An 18,661-nucleotide genomic window follows, 5' to 3' on the forward strand; every position below is an offset into this window, starting at 1 on the left:
ATATCTCCCCTGCTATCACACTTTCCCAGCCGAACTGCTGGATTTTATGCTACACTCCTTCTTGCAGATAATTAACCTTCTATCACCTACACTGTTGCCAAATTTTGTGCAGCTGCTGTTAAGATCCACCAATAGCTAACTTCCAGCTTTACTTCCTTGATGCCGCTATGCTTCTATGTTGGTGTCCTCTGTATACTGAATTCTTATCTGAATGTAGTATTATTTGTTTGTATGTGCATCTGATCAATGATCATAAAAAAACAAATCATTCATTCACATTACACTGTGTAAATTCATGTGATTCCTTCTTCCCTGCTCTAGCCAGCATTCTAAATATATCATATTTCAGCACATAGGAGGAGGAAGGGCCATAGGTCATAACCAGAGAGTAGAATGTAGGTCAGTTCCTGTTTATCAAGGGATAGTTAGCTCATTATGTTATTGGTAAAGTTCAACTCTCCATAACATTGAGTTGCCCTCAGTTATGTGGTACCAAGAGATACCCGCATTCCTAAGCTACTAAATCTAAAACAAATAGCTTTCATAATAGCTTTCTACTGCACAGCTTCCCCACTTACTTTTCCCCCAAGAAATGAGCATGCAATGTTTTAACATTTCTATGGGTGGATTTACATGGTCAATGTAATAACGACTCCATGGGAATCTAGAGATTCATACAGCATGCATGCTCCTATAGAGCAATTGTGCAAACCCAGACGTTTTCTACAATCACCGGTTGGGAACATAAAGCCAACATTGTCAACCTGAGTTCAAATCTAAGATTTTAGATCTTGGCTTTATGTTGGGTTGGCATATTGCCTGCTGAAGACTGAGGAACATTTCTGTGTTTACATGGTCGCTCTACAGAAGTTCCACACACACTGTAGGCACCTCTAGTTTCCTGTGGAGCCAACATTAGATCAATTGCATGAACTCACCCTATATAGTGCTTTTCCTGAGTGCTGCACTTATATTTATCTCCCTAATCTTTACAACAATCTTTTAAGAGATGCTATTATTATCCCTTTTATTATTACCCTAACCCTAACCCTCGAGCTGGGCCCAGTTCAGTTCAAATTAGAACCAGTTTGGGTCCAGTTTGAGGATGATGGCAAACATTAAAATTTAGATTAAAAATAATTGACTTACTTCACAAACAAATGGCCACCACATGCACAAACAGGGCCAAAATGGCCCTGAAATGGACCAACTCGGGGAGACAACAGGAGACTGGCAAGGGGAGGAGAGACACTGGAGACAACCCACCGCCCCCCCCCAGCCACTGCAGCACCTCCAAGGCTGCCATAGCCTAAGTCAATCATTTTAAAATTAAATTATAACATACCCCTCCACCCTTGAACTGGGCCCCACCCTCAAACCTCGAGCCCCAAAACTGAAACAGTTTGAGTATGAACCGGCTGAATTTTGAGCTGGTTCACACATCCCTATTTAATACGTGAAATTATATTCTGGAGGGTTGAGTGACCCTCAGGTACGTATCTGCAGGTTTTAAAGAGCATTTTCAAGGGAAAGAGAGATCAGCTAACATTGTACCCCAGTGCCACCCCTGCATTGGGACTCTAGATTATTAATGCTGTGGAGGAACTTTGTATGCAGCACTCCAGCACACTTAGTGAGGATTTCAGCCAGTGAGTTCATGGCTGAGGTAAGGTTCAAACCAGGAATATCACCCCTTGTTATTTCAACGACAATGCTGCCTTGTGTTATATGAATACAATCTGGGTTTAACTGGGTCTAGTTTTAACTTTTATTCACTTTATAATTTTTTAAAAAAAATTGTTGTGAGGGACCCAAACAGTATTGCTCTGGAGGAGTGAATATACTCCTCTATATTTTAAATGAATAAAAAATAACAATAGAATTATGAATGATCACCGTCATTGCCACAGTTTGGTCCATTCAGGGATGGATGTCTTGTAGCCACACCATGAGCCGGGTCTCATGATCTGTGAGATCCGGTTTCTTCAGGTGAGTGGGGAGGGAGCCGTGGGCGACCGGATTGGCAACCCACATGATTACTGGCGGGGGCTGGGGAGCTTGGGGGCTGCGTGGCCCCCAGAAGCCCCAGTATACCCTGCGAGAGCACGCAGGGCATACTGGGGAGACCCCCGGAGCTGGGAGGTGGCTTTTCACCTCCCCTCCGGGGGTCTACTCATGAGTAGGCACAGTGAGAAGCCGCGCCATGGCTACTCATGATCCAGAAAACCAGGTTTGCGGACCACTCGCTCCGCAAACCTGGTTTTGGGGCAGGGGTTCTTGAGCGGGTTACTCGAGCCCAGTGGTTCTGACGATTGGGGAAAATCAGGCTAGGCTTTCCTAGCCTGATTTTCCCTGATCGTCAGAATAGATTTCCCCCGATCATCAGAATAGATCATCAGAATAGATCGTCAGAATACCCGATCGTTAGAATAGCCCCCCATGTTTGTAGTTTGGAACCTGTGATGTTATTACCCTCTAGTTTCCTGTTTTCCTCCTTTAAACACTGGCCATTGGATCCCTGAGAAAGAGTGACTTGCTTGTGATCAGGTGTATGGGGATTTGAACCCATGTCCTCCTGGTCCTAGGCCAGCACTCTAACTGGACACTACACTAGAGGCTGGTTCACACAACTATCATACTTTGTGTAGGAGGCAGGCTACCCTGATTTGCATGATTGTCAGAACTCACACGTTTCCTTCCAGACCAAGTTGCTTCTGGGAGGGCTACACAGCTTTTGTACCCAGATTTTAATCGAGGAGAGGAGAGCTCTCCTACCCTAATCCTGTAATCATCAGAATTCTTGCATCTCTTTGACCAAGCCACTAGCACCCAGCACATCCTCACCCACACAGAAACCATAGAGAGCTGTGGCTACATTGTCAATGGATGTGGTAGCTTGGAAAACATAGACAATGCTCCTAAGGTGGGAACAGCTTTGGCAGGGCTGCATCTGCCTCCTGCTCCTACATAATCAATGGTAAGGCAGCCCACTGATGTCACCGATCATGTGAATGAGCCTTGGTTCTCTTTAAGACATATGTCTCAATATATGTTCAGGATCTCTGTTGAAATATTATGTTGAAGCTACAGAGTTCATTTCCTACTTCTTGCTTTGAAGAATACATTTTAGAAACTCCCAACTTTCCTCTTTCATAGCTAATTAAAAGACTGTCAGAAATCTCCTGTTGTTTCCAGTAAGCCTGGAATTAAGTGTAATTCCAAGGTGCAATTAAAAGCATGATTGCTTGGGGGTTTCATTTTTTCATTTTTTTTTATTTTCGCAGATTTTCAGTTCTCAGTTAGTAACACGGCACAAATCGGCTTGGTTTCAGGAAGCTGTCACGATCTGTGGACAAAACACTCTTTCCTGCAGATATTGCTTTGTTCCTTGTAGACGAGTACATTTCTACTTTGAAACGTTCAATTTCGTAAGCAGAAATTTAGCTTGTGACTACTTAATAATTAAGACCTGAAATACAGCTGTATTCATTAAAAAGTCATTTATAGGAATAACAAGACTATCCACTGTGATAATAGAGCGGATTAAATAAAACTAAGAGTATTGGATGAGATATGACAAATTCACAATGGAGAAGACATCTGAGTCTAAGCTGAAATTAACACTAAGCAGAAGGTTTCTCTGAGGGCACATTGTTGCATAACTATCTGCAGTATAGTTCTTGTAACCTTTCCTCTGACAGTCATTACTGTTAGGGCCTCCTAGCTACACATCACAGGAGACATGTGGCTGCCACTGATTTCTTCCTCCCGATGTCTCCCCAGCAATGCTTAATAAGAGAAACACGTGATGTGATGTTATGTTGTCATATTCAGTATTTCATCACCTCTGCCCCATCTATTGGCTGCCATTTGCAAACAGATGACATTGCACCTCATATCTTTTCAGGTGCTGATTCAGGGACAATGAATGGCGATTGTAGGCCTCACAGCAGCAGACTCTGAACCAAACCTATGTGTATTCGGTAGACCATCTGAAAAGAAAGCCCAGTGTGTAGAGGGCTTGCTCCACATGGTCAGGTACCATGCTTTTTTTCAACATTGGGTGCTTGGGTTCAGCATGGCCAGCATGCGTGCACCATGTAAGAAATGGACTGTGGGTAATCCCAGCTCATTGCTGTTGGTCTCCAAATAATAGACCAGGTGTTAAAGGCATCACTGTGGATGACCCAGTCCATGCCAGAAGCTGTTGCACAATTTAATTTTAATTTTAATTTATTTTACATTTGTATCTTGCTCTTCCTCCAAGGAGCCCAGAGTGGTGTACTACCTACTTAGGTTTCTCCTCACAACAACCCTGTGAAGTAGGTTAGGCTGAAAGAGAAGTGACTGGCCCAGAGTCACCCAGCTAGTATCATGGCTGAATGGGGATTTGAACTTGGGTCTCCCCAGTCCTAGTCCAGCACTCTAACCACTACACCACACAAGCTCCCACTTCTGCATTTAGAGCAATAGCATTAAGTCAAGCTTTGGGGAAATTGCTGTCTGAATGTACCTCCTCTGCCAGCAAATAAGTGGTGAGCTAAAGGAAGAACTAGCTATGGATCTATTAATCTACCCAGGGTGTAATTTGTGGCAACTCCCACCAGAGTGCATCACTAACACAGCTGTTGTTGTCATTGTCAAAGGTCAACCCTGGAGCTGATGAAGTCAGATCAGATGAAAGCATCTCTGAGCAGGTGTAGAATGCATTTCCCACACCACTGTGTAACAGTGGAGAGTCCCCGCATATCTGGAGTGGGCAGAAATCAGAAAGTGTTACAAGAAAGTTTCCAAATCAGAAAGTGTTATCTCCAGACAGCCATGAGGCCAGAATCTCTTTCTCTACAAAAGAAATGAAACTCTGAAATTAAAATTGCTAGTACAGCTTCTCAGACAGCAGGCCAGCACAACTTATGATCCATTAAGCCAAATGCAGCAGGCGCGTAACAATGATCGGGCAAGGGGAGACAGTTGTCTGGGGGCCCCACTGCCTGGAGGAGCCCCCCAGAGGCACCTCACATGACTCCCCATTGCCCCCTGCCCAGCCCCAAGGCCCCTCAGCCACTTGCCCTGTTCGCCGTCTCTCCTGCTTGTTCTCCTGGCCGGCAATGGAAGCAGCAGACAAGCTGCAAAGAGCTCCTTTTCTCCCGCCTCTCAGCTGATCGGCGGGTGGGCGGGGCTTCCACGGAGGTCTGGTGTAGGCCTCTGTGAAGCCTGAACTCGAGTAGGGCCCAAGCCAGCCAGGAAGGAGGAGGCAGCCAGAGTGGCCACCACTGTTCTCTGCAGCAGAAGATCCCTTGCTGCCAGGTAGAGTGTGAACTCCTTTTTGTGGTTACCTTCCCCACCCCCACCCCCACCCGGATATATAGGGATCTGCTTGCCATAGGGCTTTGATATGGGGGGGGAGGGACTGAGAAGTCTCTGAATATTTATTTTTAAACAGCTTGGAAAATTTGCTGGCTTAAAAAAAAACTATCTAAAAAGGCCTATAAGTGGCTTGTTTCATGGCAGAAAATTACAAAAACTTCTGGAAGAAACAGTGTTATATTTATTTTATTCATTCATTCATTTATAAATGCACTTATGTTCAAGTTGTTTTGCAACCCAGAAGGTCTGAGTGAGAACTGTGAAGCATGGCTTGTGCTTTTATTTTATTTTATTTTATTTTTCTTGTGTGTGAACTGCTCCCCAATAACTTGCAGGGACTTCAGGGTAAATCTGGCCAACATGTGAATGCAGCACCTCCATTCCAGTGGAGAGGTGTGTTAAAGGGCTTTAAAAGCCTCCTGTGAAAAACCTCCTGGAATCGAACTTGACTGAATTTGTTCAGAATTCTGAGAAAACAAACATAGGCTCACCCTGCATGGTTGAAAGTCTCCTTTGCTAATCTGCAGCGAGGGATCCATTTTAATCATTCATCTTTCTAGTGTGTTCAAGGCATTAAAAGTAAAACAAATGTATAGTACTCAATGTATATCACTATATATTGTGACGTGTGCGTGTGTGTATTCAGTGAAATGTATTTGCAGGCAGCATACTTATTTTGGAATATCAGACTTAAATCCTTGGGGGCCTGGGGTGTGCGGAGGCCCTGGACTTTGAGTGGGGGGGGGCCATTTTAAAATCTTGTCTCTGGGCCCATTCCAACCTTGCTACGCCCCTGAAATGCAGCCCACCCCTCACCACCTGAAATATGGTGGGGAGCAGGTTCTTCCTCTTGACTATTTTTTTGAGTTCTGTGCTGATATCTTGTTTCAGTTTGTTGACTGTCATTTTAATTTGGTAATTTGTCCCATATGTTATTTTATTATTGGATTGGCTCACATTATCCGCCCTGTGCAGCCTGTTGGCCCTTAAGGGGATATCAATATTTTAAAGACATTTAAAAATAATAATAAAGCACGCACGGCAGTTACAATTAAACTCAGACTGCAAGGACAGGTGGACAGCAAGCACCTGGCAGGTGGCTCTGTATGGCTGGCATGGGTTGCATTTGGTTTGATGATGAGTAGACCTACATTAGAACCAGCCTTCAGAGTTCCTGGGCTGGAGGAGAATGAATAATTAGAAGACTGAATTAAATGTTCTCCCAGTACTATTGTGCAGATGTAGCTATATTTGTTTATTTGAAAGATTGATACCCCTCCTTTCCATATAAAAGATGCCAAGGCAGCTTACAATAACTTACACAATATAATAAAAGCAATACTGATGGAATAGGTAAGAGCGATGTTCTAAATCAGGGGTTACCTTCAGGCACTGTAGCTTGAGGTGATGAAAGTTGTAATCCAAAAACAAGATTGGGAGCCCCTGCCATCCCCTTTGCTAAACAGGATCCACCCTGGTTTACATTTGAATGGGAGACTACATGTGAGTGCTGTCAGATCTTCCCCTTAGGGGATGGGGCCTCTCTGGGAAGAGCACCTGCATGCTTGCATGCAGAAGGTTCCAAGTTCACTTCCGGGCATCTCCGGATAAGGCTGGGAGAGACTGCTGCCTGCAACCTTGGAGAAACCACTGCCGGTCTGTGTAGACAATACTGAGGTAGATGGACCAATGGTCTGACTCAGCATATGCCAGCTTCCTATGTCTGTAGCAAGCAGAGAAAGAAGCCCCACTCCAGGATCTGGGCGGGGAGTGCTCCTCTATTTAAACACAAAAGAATTTTTAAATTGTTTTGTATTGTATTTTGTATTTTCTCCCCCCACACACACACACACCTTGGTCAGTTATGATTTAATGTGTTATGTGTTTTTATTGTAGGTTTTAATGCTGTGTTGTGAGCCTCCAGGAGAACATTTTTAATGGGGTGGCTAACAAATTTATATATATATAATTATTATTTCTTGTTTACACAGTCAGACAGGTGTTATTGACTGGTTTGTTTTATCCAGACATCGAGTCCTTCCCAAGGACCTGGGATGGCTGAATTTTATCATCAAGATTGTTGCTGTTATTATAGATATTGTTGCAGAATATAGGCTGTTCCGAGTAAAGTTGCTTTTTATTTGTAATTGGCTGATGGTGATTTCTGTGGCCCCTATGGTGTTGAGGTGCTCTTCAAGGTATTTTGGAACTACACCTAGGGTGACATTTACCACTAGGATTACTTTGGTCTTTTTCTGCCACAGCCTTTCAATTTCAATTTCAATTTGTAGATCTTTGTATTGTGTGATTTTTTCTATTTCTTTTTCTTCTATTCTGCTATCCACTGGTACTGCTATGTTGATTATTTTGACTTGTTTTTCTTTCTTCTCGACTACAGTTATATCTGGTGTATTGTGTGGCAGATGTTTGTCTGTTTGTAGTCGGAAGTCCCATAATATTTTTAAATCTTCATTTTCTACCACTTTTTCAGTTTAATTTCCCACCCATTTTTGGCTACAGGTAGCTTGTCTTTTTTGCAGATGTTCCAGGGATGATTCACTGGAACATCTGCAAAAAAGACAAGATCAGTCTGTGCGATCTTTTTACAACAGCTGATTAGGTGGTCAGGTGTTTCATCTGCTTCTTTACAAAGGCGGTACTTGCTGTTTGTTGTGGATTTTTCCACTTTTGCTCTTATTGCCTTTGTTCTTAGTACCTGTTCTTGTGCAGCCACTATTAACCCTCTGTTTCTTTCTTCAAGTTGCCATTCTTAAGCCATTGCCAGGTCTTGGTTATGTCTGATTTTCCATTTATATTGTGCAAATATTGACCATGCAGTGGCTTATTTTTCCATTGTTCTGCTCGGTTCTTGACTTGTTCTTTCTTGTAGGCCTGCTTTCTTTCATTGGTGTTGAATAGTTTCTCGTTATTGACCATTTTAAGTGCATCTTCTTCACTGTCCCTTATATATTCTTCAAGGCCTCTTTTCTCCTCCTCTACTGTTTGATGGACTTGCAGCATTCCTCTTCCACCTGAGTCGTGAGGGAGGTATAGCCTATCTACATCACTGTGGGGGTGCAGAGCATGATTGATGGTCATTATTTTCCTGGTCTTACGACCCAGCGTCTCTAGCTCTGCCTGGGTCCAGTCTATTATTCCTGCAGTGTATCTGACAACAGGTATAGCCCAGGTGCTTATGGTGTGTATGGTATTCCCGCCATTGAGTTTGGACTTGAGGATTTTTCTAACTCTCCTGATGTATTCACTTCCCATTTTTCTTTTTAACTTCAGTGTGTGCAATGTTATCAGCCTGGAGAATGCCCAAGTATTTGTAATGTACTCTCTTCCAGGTTCTTGATGTTGCTTCCACTGGGCAATTCTATTCCTTCTGTTTTTGTTGTTTTTTTCTCTGTTCATTATTAATGCAGGACACTTGTCTAGTCCAAACTCCATTGCTATATCGCTACCGAATATACGGACAGTGTTTAGCAGTGATTCGATTTCTGACTGGGACTTTCCATACAACTTCAGATCGTCCATGTACAGCAGATGGTTGATTTGACTTGATGTTTTAGATTTTTTGTATCCGAGGCCTGTTTTGTTTAGTATTTGTGAAAGTGGGGTCATGGCAATTACAAACAACAGAAGGGATAGTGAGTCCCATTGGAAAATGCCTCTTCTAATGCTAACCTGTCCAAGTGCCTCGCCATTGATTGTTAACGGTGTACTCCACATGCTCATTGCTTTTTAAATAAATATCTGAATGTTTTTGCTGACACCAGTTGTTTCTAAACATTTTAGTATCCATGTGTGAGGCAATGAGTAAAAGGCTTTCTTGTAGTCAATCCATGCAATACTTAGATTTGTTTTTCTTCTCTTGCAATTTTCTAAAATCATTTTGTCAATCAGCAGCTGGTCTTTTGTGCCTCTGGTGTTCAAGCAAATTTCTTTCTGTTCAACTGGAAGCTGTTTGTTAGTTAATAAGTGTTGCATTACTTCATCTGCTATTATCCTAGTTAATAATTTCTTCATGGTTGGCAGGCAGATTATCGGTCTATAATTACACGGAACTGCACCTTTTGCTGGGTCTTTCATTATGAGATGAGTTTTCCCAGTTGTTAGCCATTGTTCAATATCACCTCCTTGCAAAATGTGATTGAAATCTTTTGATAGTTGTTTATGAAGGCTTGTTAGGTGTTTAAGCCAAAAGCCATGCAGTTCATCGTAGCCTGGGACAGTCCAATTTTTAATTTTCTTTGCTCTTTCACTGATTAATTCTGGTGTTATTATTAGATCTTGCATTTGTTGGTTACATTTTTCAACCTCTTTCACCCAGCCTGCTTTTTTATTATAATCTATTGGATTGTCCCATAATTTCCCCCAGAATTGCACTGTTTCTTCTTTATTTGGTGTTTCTACGTTTCTTGCAGTTTCTCCTTCTATGCTTTGGTAGAGACGTCTCTGATTCGACTGGAATTGGAGATTCTGCCTGTGTTGTTATTTGCTGCTTTATTATTTCCAGGACTTCTCTAATTTTCCTTGAATCTAGATAGTATTTTTGGATCAGATACTGTTTGTTGTTTTCATTCTTCAGCTTCTTGTCTTTCATATCTTTCAGTTTACTAGCATCTGATCTAAGCCTGGAGATTTTATTTTCTAATCTAATCTTCCATTTATGTGATGTATTACTTTCTTTTTTTACAGGTCCACTGATCTTATATCCGAGCTCTTGTGTTGTTATTGTTGCTGCACTGTACATTAGTTGGTTTGTTTCCTGCAAATTATTGGTTTTTATTTCTGCAAGTGCAGCATTTATATCTTTTAATGCCTGAGCGAGTTGTTTTTTGGCAACTGTTTTTAGAGCTGGAAGTCAAACCCTGGTGGTTGTTTGGTTCATGTGCTCAGTTATTTTTTGCTTTAGTTCTTGTTGCTTTTCTGTTAAAGGGCATTTGGGGGAGTTTGCCTGGTTTTGATTTTGAAACAGTTCAGCAACGGTGGCACCCTCTGTTTCCCTTACCTCCTCCTGCACCTGAGCAACTGCTTCAGTTGTTGGTAATTCTTCTTCCATATCTTGAGCCTGTGTTGCTCTTTGCAGTTCTTCCAGCTCAATGTCTCTGAATACTTTATTTCTTATTATGAATCTTCTCTGGTCTGATAGCCTTTGTTCTGTTATTTCTTTATCTTGAGGCTTCTCTTTCCAAATTTGGTACATTCTTTTTAAATAACCTCTTCTAGTTGGACTAGAGCTGTAATAGCAGATCATTATTTCCTTGTTGGTGTTTTTCATATATTTTTTCCGGTTAAGCAACATTTCTCCCAGTAACCTTGCAGTCTCCAGCCCTGGTTGCTCAACTGAAGATCCTGAGTCCTGTAGCCCACTTGCCACCAGATGTCCAGGGACTCCAGTACCTGGCATGGTCCTTGTTGCCCTGGGCCATGACTGATCCGGTATAGATTCATTAAAGTTATGTCTCACCATATTGTTGATGGGAGAGGCACTCTTTGTCTGGCTCCTCTGGTGAGACCTGTCCAGTATGGTTGGACCTCTGGCATAGCTCTCACCTTCCTCAGAGCATGCAAGGCCCACAACCGTGCCAAGGTAGTGCCTCACTGGGGGGGGGGTATTATTATTATTATTATTATTATTATTATTATTATTATTATTATCATCCATGTTGACTAACATTGCCAGCCCTCCAGATTTGGGATGGGGTTTCTAGGAATCAGCATCAACCTCCAGGTAACTATTGAAAGCAATCCTTTATGTTTTAATGGCTTGGTACTGTGAAAAATATTGGAAAAAGAAATGCTGGGGAATAAAATATTATTATTATTATTACATTTATATCCCGCTCTTCCTCCAAGGAGCCGAGAGCGGTGTACTACATACTTGAGTTTCTCCCAGCTAGTATCATGGCTGAATGGGGATTTGAACTTGGGTCTCCCCGGTCCTAGTCCAGCACTCTAACCACTACACCACGCTGGCTCCAGGATATCAGGGGATAGCTGAAGTCAGAATTGGTAGCCCTCGTGTTGTCTCTCCTCCTCCACTTTGTGTGTTGTTTTTCCTTAATATATACCTGTTGAATATGACATTAAAATGGGAATGATTATAAATGAGTCAATCATAACATTTCTCTCTAGATTAAAAAAATTCATTTAGAAGTCTTGGTTAAAAAAACCACAAAAACATCCCTGAATACATTTCCATACTGATACAACACTTTACTTATATCAATGGGGGAGATGTTGAAGGTATCCTTAATGAATGACTTTCAAATTAATTTATGTCACGAACCTCTCTGCTCCCAGTCGCAGAGGAGTAACCGCAGGAGAGAGGGCATGCCCTCGACTCCTGCCTGTAGGCTTCCAGACGCATCTGGTGGGCCACTGTGTGAAACAGGATGCTGGAATAGATCAGCCTTGGGTCTGATCCAGCAGGGCTGTTCTTATGTTCCCCTCCACCCCATGAAAATTAAATCTAAAACCTTTGTGGCCTAAAATATCAATGGGAAGATTAGACGATCTTATACAGTAGATATATGATATATGATATGCGAAATATATGATATGAGAAATATATAATAGTAACCTTAACCAATACTTGGCAAAAATTAATGCAAAAGCCACAGTTCCATTCATACTTACAGTAGCTAATGAGCAACTTAGTTCATTGAAAACAATGATCAAGTTTAATTTCTAACAAAAACGCCCCCCCGCCCCAAGCATTCTAATTCAATGGCCATATGCTGCACAATGCTATGCTGGCGTTTCTGACCCACTGAAGATGCTGCACATGTGAAAGTGGTGCTGCACAAGAGCACAGTTGCACAACTATTTAAAATAGGATGTGGGTACTTGTGCAGTGCTACTTCTGTTGTTTCAAATGGAACACATGGGCACATGTGCAAGTGCCCGCATGTTGTCCCAATGGTTAACTACTGTTTGTAGAAGGAGCATTATAAAAGTGGCCTATGCGCTTTCTCAAGGGGAGGAGGCAGCTTATGTGTACCCACTTTCAAAGGCATATATTTCAAAGGCCCTTCTTAGTGTCCCAGGCCCTGGTGTAGTGCGTGGTGCCTGGGAGCACCGTAGGAGGGCCTTCTCTGTGACTGCCCCTCTTCTATGGAACACTCTTTCCCACCAGATTTGTTCAGCCTGCTCTCTGGCTGCTTTTAAAGCCCTTATTAAGACCCACGTGTTTTGCCAGGCGTTTGCCATTATTATTATTGTTGCTGCTGTTGTTTACACTATCAGACAGGTGTTATTAACTGGTTTGTTTTATCCAGACAACGAGTCCTTCCCAAGGACCTGGGGTGGCTGAATTTTATTGTCAATATTGTTGTTATTATTATAAATATTGTCACAAAATATAGGTTGTTCCCAGTAAAGTTGCTTCTTCCTTCTGCCTTTCACTCCCTTGACCTTTCCCATCCCTAGGCAAGATGGATGAGAAGAGGGACAGGGAAGGGTCCAACATAATGTGAGAGAAATGTTGAAATCAAACATGGAATTGAATGATTTCGATTCGATTTTGAAATGTTGAATTCATTCTGATCAGACTGTGACACTTTGCAGGGTGGGGAGAGATGTTAGCCCTCCCGGGAAATTCTCTATTGGGTTAAATTAGAATCAACTCAACCTTTTTCATAGTGCACATGCCTAGTGGATGGATTGTGTGAATGGGAGGTTATTTATTTATTTAATCAAATTTGTATACCACCCCAAACTTTCATCTACGGGCAATAGCATAAAACCAATTAAAAACATATACAAAAAGTTAAAACAATTTAAAAACTTTAAAATATGCCAGAGATTTAAACCCCAAAATATTAGGAAGCTGAGAAAGCTTGGGCGAAAAATGAGTTTTCAGGTGTTTTTTTGAAAATTGCCAGAGATGGGGAGGATCGTATCTCAGCAGGGAGCGCATTCCACAATCTCAGGGCAGCGACCGAGAAGGCCCGTCTCTGTGTAGCTATCAAACGAGTTGGTGGTAATGGGAGACAGACCTCCTCAGATGATCTCAATGGGCAGTGGGGCTCGTAGTGAAGAAGACGCTCTCTTAGATACCCAAGGCCTAAGCCGTTTAGGGCTTTATAAGTTATAACTAGCACTTTGTATTTTGTCCAGAAACCTATTGGAAGCCAGTGTAGCTCCATCAGTAAAGGAGTAACATGATTTCTCCAAGATGACTGAGAGACCAACCTGGCTGCCGCGTTCTGAACCAACTGAAGTTTCCAGACTATGTACAAAGGCAGCCCCACATAGAGCGCATTACAGAAGTCAAGTCTGGAGGTTACAACAAATGTACCACTGTTTTGAGGTCATTGATCTCGATAAACGGGCGCAGCTGGCATATCAGCCAGAGCTGATAGAAAGCACCTCTGGCCACCGCCTCAACCTGAGAAACCAGGGAGAGGTGTGAATCCAGAAGTACTCCCAAACTGCGAACCTGTTCCTTTGCGGGAAGTGTGACCCCATCTAGAACAGGTAGATAAAAATCGTCTCTAGAGTTCTGACCCTGCACAATAAGTACCGCCGTCTTATCTGGATTCAGTTTCAGTTTATTCTCCCTCATCCAGCCCATTACTGCTTCTGGGCAGGCATTTAGGGAGGATATGCCAGCTCCTGAAGAAGTTGACAAGGAGAAGTTCATCTGGGTGTCATCAGCATACTGGTAACATCCAGCTCCAAATTCCCAGTGGTTTCATGTAGATGTTAAAAAGCACTGGAGAAAGTACAGCGCCTTGAGGGACACCATACTTAAGCTCAGATTTTGAAGAGCAACAATCGACACCATCTGGAATCTATCTGAGAGGTAGGAGCGGAACCACTGTAAAACAGTGCCTCCCACCCCCAACACCCTCAGATATTTCAGAAGGATACTATGTTCGATAGTATCGAAAGCCATTGAGAGATCCAAAAGGACCAAAAGAGTCACACTTCCTCTGTCGATTCCTAATTGGAGATCATCCATCAGGCTGACCAAGGCAGTCTCCACCCTGCAGCCCGCCCGAAAACCAGTTTGAAATGGGTCAAGATAATCAGTTTCCTCCAAGACTGCCTGGAGCTGAGAGGCCACCACCCTCTCAATTACCTTGTCCAGCCATCCAGCCATGGGAGATTGGAAACTGGCCAATAATTGCTCAACTCCAAGGGATCTAATGCAGGCTTCTTTAGAAGGGGTCTAATGATTGCCTCCTTAAGACAAGGAGGCATCCTGCCCTCCCTCAGAGAAGCATTTATGATTTCTACCAGGCCTCAACAACCTCCCTGATAAATCGAACAAGCCATGTTGGACAAGGATCAAGAGAACAAATGGTAGGTCTCACCGCTCCAAGCAGCTTGTCCACATCCTCAGGAGTCACAAACTGAAACCGATCCAGTAGATGCATGTAGGGCTGTATTCACATATGTTCAATCACACATCATGATCTACACATGAGGAGTATATTTGCAGAGCTGTCCTTAGAGAGTTTTGGCAGGGTGTGAGGCCTGTGGCAAATCAGCCAGTGCAGGGCCCCCTTCCAGTTAATTCTAATGGGTGTTAAAAGAGCGGGGCCTGGGGCAGTCGCCCTGCTTGCCATGTCCTAAGGACAGCCCTGTGTATGCATGAACTTCAGGCTGCTTTCATTCTCCACAGGAAAATACTGCATCCTGGGATCAGAGGTTTTAAGGAGCCTCCAAGTGAGTGAAGAGGACATAACATCTATTTTTATCAACAATATAACAAATTTGCCATCAGTTCATTCATATCAAACATCAATCTGCTATTTGAATGCATCCTTCAAGTTCCCCTAAAATGGAAACCAAATCGGTTCTTTACTGTTTTCCATTGAATTCTGCTCAGGATTTTAAAGTGGTCTCTTGGCCTTGTTGCTTTTGTGTTCCCAGAGGATTGATTGATTTACTTGGCTGGTTTTCTTTTTATTAAAGTAATGTCCTTCCATTCTTGGAGGATTATTTGCTTTCTTTTATTACTGTGTACAGAAGAGATCTTCCCTCTAGCATCTTTTCAAATAAGTGCATTGTGGTTTACTGTGAGAGTGAAATGGACTTCATGATGCCTAGAGGCTCCATCTTCCAAACCATTATTCATACAAATAGCCCTACTGGTTTCTACCAGATGCAGGCTACGGAGTGATATCACTCAGCAACTGGCAAGCAAACTTGTATTGAACATTTCCACGTCTGCAAAAGACTAAAAGAATTGATCAACATTACCTAACTCAGCACATATCTCACATTTCATTGGACTTCTTTGTTTTGTTTTGTTTTTTTAATCTCCTATAATAATGTTCAGGATGTGAGCACACAGTCTGTCTATCTACTTTTCTCCCCTGGAACGGCTTCACCAGCACAGGCAGAAGGGATAGCATCGGGAAGCTGAGATAAACTGGAAACAACCTACTGTTTGGGGAAATAGTGACCTTTCAGGCTGGTTCTCACAATCTTTTAAATGTAAGGAGGAGTGGAATCTCGGGCTTCCAAAGCCACATGCTCTCCCATTTTGTGGCCTGAGAACTCAGAAAAGATTGCTGCTTGGTCGGCAATGTAACAGCCCAAGCTCCTTCTCTGACATCAGATCTAAGATTACTGATGGGAAGTGTTTGTGGAGCAATAAGAGGTATTGCCTCACCCAAGCACTGTGGCTGCCTGTTGCATTCCTTGGTGCCTTGAAAGTGGAACATTTTGGTGGTAAATAGGAGAGTTGAGATGCAGAGGATAGGAGCTGAGGATCAAAGGAGATGTGTGACCATCCTCTGCAATCTCCTTTGCGATGCTAGTGCAGTAGAAATTCATGCTGCATCAAAAACTCAAGCTGTTTTCTATTCTGTTTCTTTTACTACTTTTAGTAATGTTTCATTCTTCATCCCCCTCCAACCTACAGGAAATGTTGCAGGACCAAGAATCAAAGGGATCTGATTGTCCTGTTATGTCTGCAATGCACAGCACTTGACAAAAAGCTTGCTAGTATTGTCTCCTATTAGTCTGCTGAGGAAGTCTATCAATAAAGCAAGCATATTAAAAATAAATTGAATCTATAGCTAGTTAGTGCATCTGTGTATGCAGAGAAGGGCCATCTTTCCCTAGCAATGAACGCTTTTGCAGCTGAAGAATTGTGGTAATTTATGATGCTGGTTACACATCAGGAGAAGGATAATGATGCAGTTGTCAAGGCTGATCTCAGTAGTTTAAAAGGAAGCATCTGCTCTTAATGCAATGTTGTCTAGCACTCTTTATGTTTTTGGCAGACACTGAGGTTATTGACACAAGCAAAAACTGAATCCTATCCAGGCTTGTGTGTACTTCCAATTTTTGGTTCTGTGGGTGCAAACAACTAGGTTGGAGGAGGAAGAGGTGATAATATGGAGGCAAAGTAGGAGGAAAAGCGACCCAGCTTTTCCTCCTACCTTGTTCCACACAATCACATTTATCCAGGTTTTCCCCTTACCTTGCTTCTACACAACTGAAAATTGGGAGTGCAGACAACTCCCAAACCTGGGTAGAACACAGTTTTTGATTGTGTGAATGACCTCAGTGAATCAGTCACAGAGGGGACAGCAGACTTGTAAACTTTAGCAAAGTGTCCCTTTTCGAGTGAATGACTTCACTATATACACATAAGCATATTGGGTTTTGATGGTTATTGGGTTTGCTACATAGCTTGCAGGTCATTTCTGTGCCAAATTGTCACATATTTCAAGAGCCATCACTTCAGTCCCTTCCTTTCAGAGTCTTTTTTAAAAAAAAGCTTTATCCACTCTTGACCCTTGTTTGATTGCTTCCTTTAAAGGGGTTCTGTCTCTCTGCACACAGCCCTTATTGACACCATTTACACTAAGAATAATTGTAATGACAGTCCACAAGTAATTTTAGATCTCTATAGACAGTAAGAATTGCTCCTTTTAAATGACACAGAATACCTTTTCAGGTTTCAGTGGTATTGCAGATGAAGTCATTATGAGATCAACACAATAATTTCCAACCAAAATACTTGTATAATTGGGACACTCCAAAACAGATGAAAACAATTTGTGCATACCTCCAGCAATTATCCTGTGTGTCAGGATTGTTCGGATTTGCTATAGACATGCATGGAGAACATTTGCTGGTCACGCAAATGGCCTCTGTGTGCCACTGCTGGTAAGAGTTTTCAAGTGTGGCAGTATGGGACGTAAGCACCTACTAATTAAGACTGAAAGGGTCCTCCACCGCCCCACCCCCTGGCAGTGTCTGCACCAGCCGCCACTGATTTGAATGTGTCTGAGGCTTGGGGGATAGCATCATCAGATGGCAACTTTTAGCCCAGATTCCCAACTATTTTGAACACCCTCCAACTATTTATGTGTTGGAAGGGATGTCCAAGAGTCCATGGCCAACTGCATTGCATGGCCAGCACAGCAGCCATTTCTATTTTCCCAGTCATGGATGGTGACTCACGGCAGCAGCAACAGTTGGCCGCACCGGCTGCCAGCCAATCAGAGGCTCTCATATGCATGCAGGGAGCCCTGTTCCTCCCCCAGTGCCAGCAGTTCAGTGGTACGCTTGCTGAGTGTGTCATGCACACCACACATGCTGAGAGCTGCAGCCAACCAGCGAGCGCCAGCCAGTATGTGGCAGCCTGCCCTGGCCACAACCAGAAGTGCTCCCGCCACCCGGTGGATGGTGGTGCTGCAAGTCTGTCGATCGTGGACGATGGTAGAAGGAAGCAAGCAGCACCACCGAGGGAAGCTTCTGAGCCAGGAGGAAGAGTGGCAATTTGGCAGCCGGCCAGCCAGTTTCTCAGCCTGAGCCTGCAGAGCTGAGATCTGGAATCAAATGTGTACACCCTCCCCGCAAAATAAGATTGTCAACACAGAAGCAGCAAACATAGCAGACCAGTATTACCCCATCCTAAAATCGATTCAAGGTTGGTGAACAATACTCCCCCCCCCCCCGCCCTGCAAGTCATATGCAACATTCTCTAAGATTGGGCTGCTGCCTACTGGACTGTGTTTTCCTTGTCACAGCATCATTTTGTGAAGCATTAAAGCGAGCGCCATGCTGTGTGGAGAAAAGGTATAATAAAAATATGATTATCAGAGAACAGTTTGTTATTGGGCAGCTAACAAATAAAGATGATGATGATGATGATGATGATGATAATTAATGATCTGAAAAAACTGAACTATGGGCATTTTGTAAATGAAATCATGTCGTTTCAAACCATAATGGGCATATTTTTGCCAATTAGCATATGCAAATTTTATGCATTTTTTTAATGCAACCTGGAGACTTTTTAGAGACTTTT

The 18,661-nt window shown here is 42.8% G+C and overlaps 1 protein-coding gene across 16 annotated transcripts in view; it reads left to right on the forward strand.

Moving 5' to 3' along the window:
- Positions 1 to 5,229: 5,229 nt before the first annotated feature.
- LOC128324954 (uncharacterized) overlaps positions 5,230 to 18,661 on the forward strand; it is a 128,599-nt gene continuing 115,167 nt past the window's right edge. For 14 of the 16 annotated variants that reach the window (XR_008307182.1, XR_008307181.1, XR_008307185.1 and 11 more), the window contains exon 1: positions 5,236 to 5,307. The gene's annotated coding sequence lies outside the window, so the exon portion shown is untranslated. Of the gene's footprint in view, positions 5,308 to 18,661 lie in introns of all 16 variants that reach the window. The other 2 variants (XM_053250192.1, XM_053250202.1) reach the window with 1 other exon arrangement.

Source organism: Hemicordylus capensis, chromosome 4, assembly GCF_027244095.1.
Source record: "Hemicordylus capensis ecotype Gifberg chromosome 4, rHemCap1.1.pri, whole genome shotgun sequence".
Classification (NCBI taxonomy): domain Eukaryota; kingdom Metazoa; phylum Chordata; class Lepidosauria; order Squamata; family Cordylidae; genus Hemicordylus; species Hemicordylus capensis.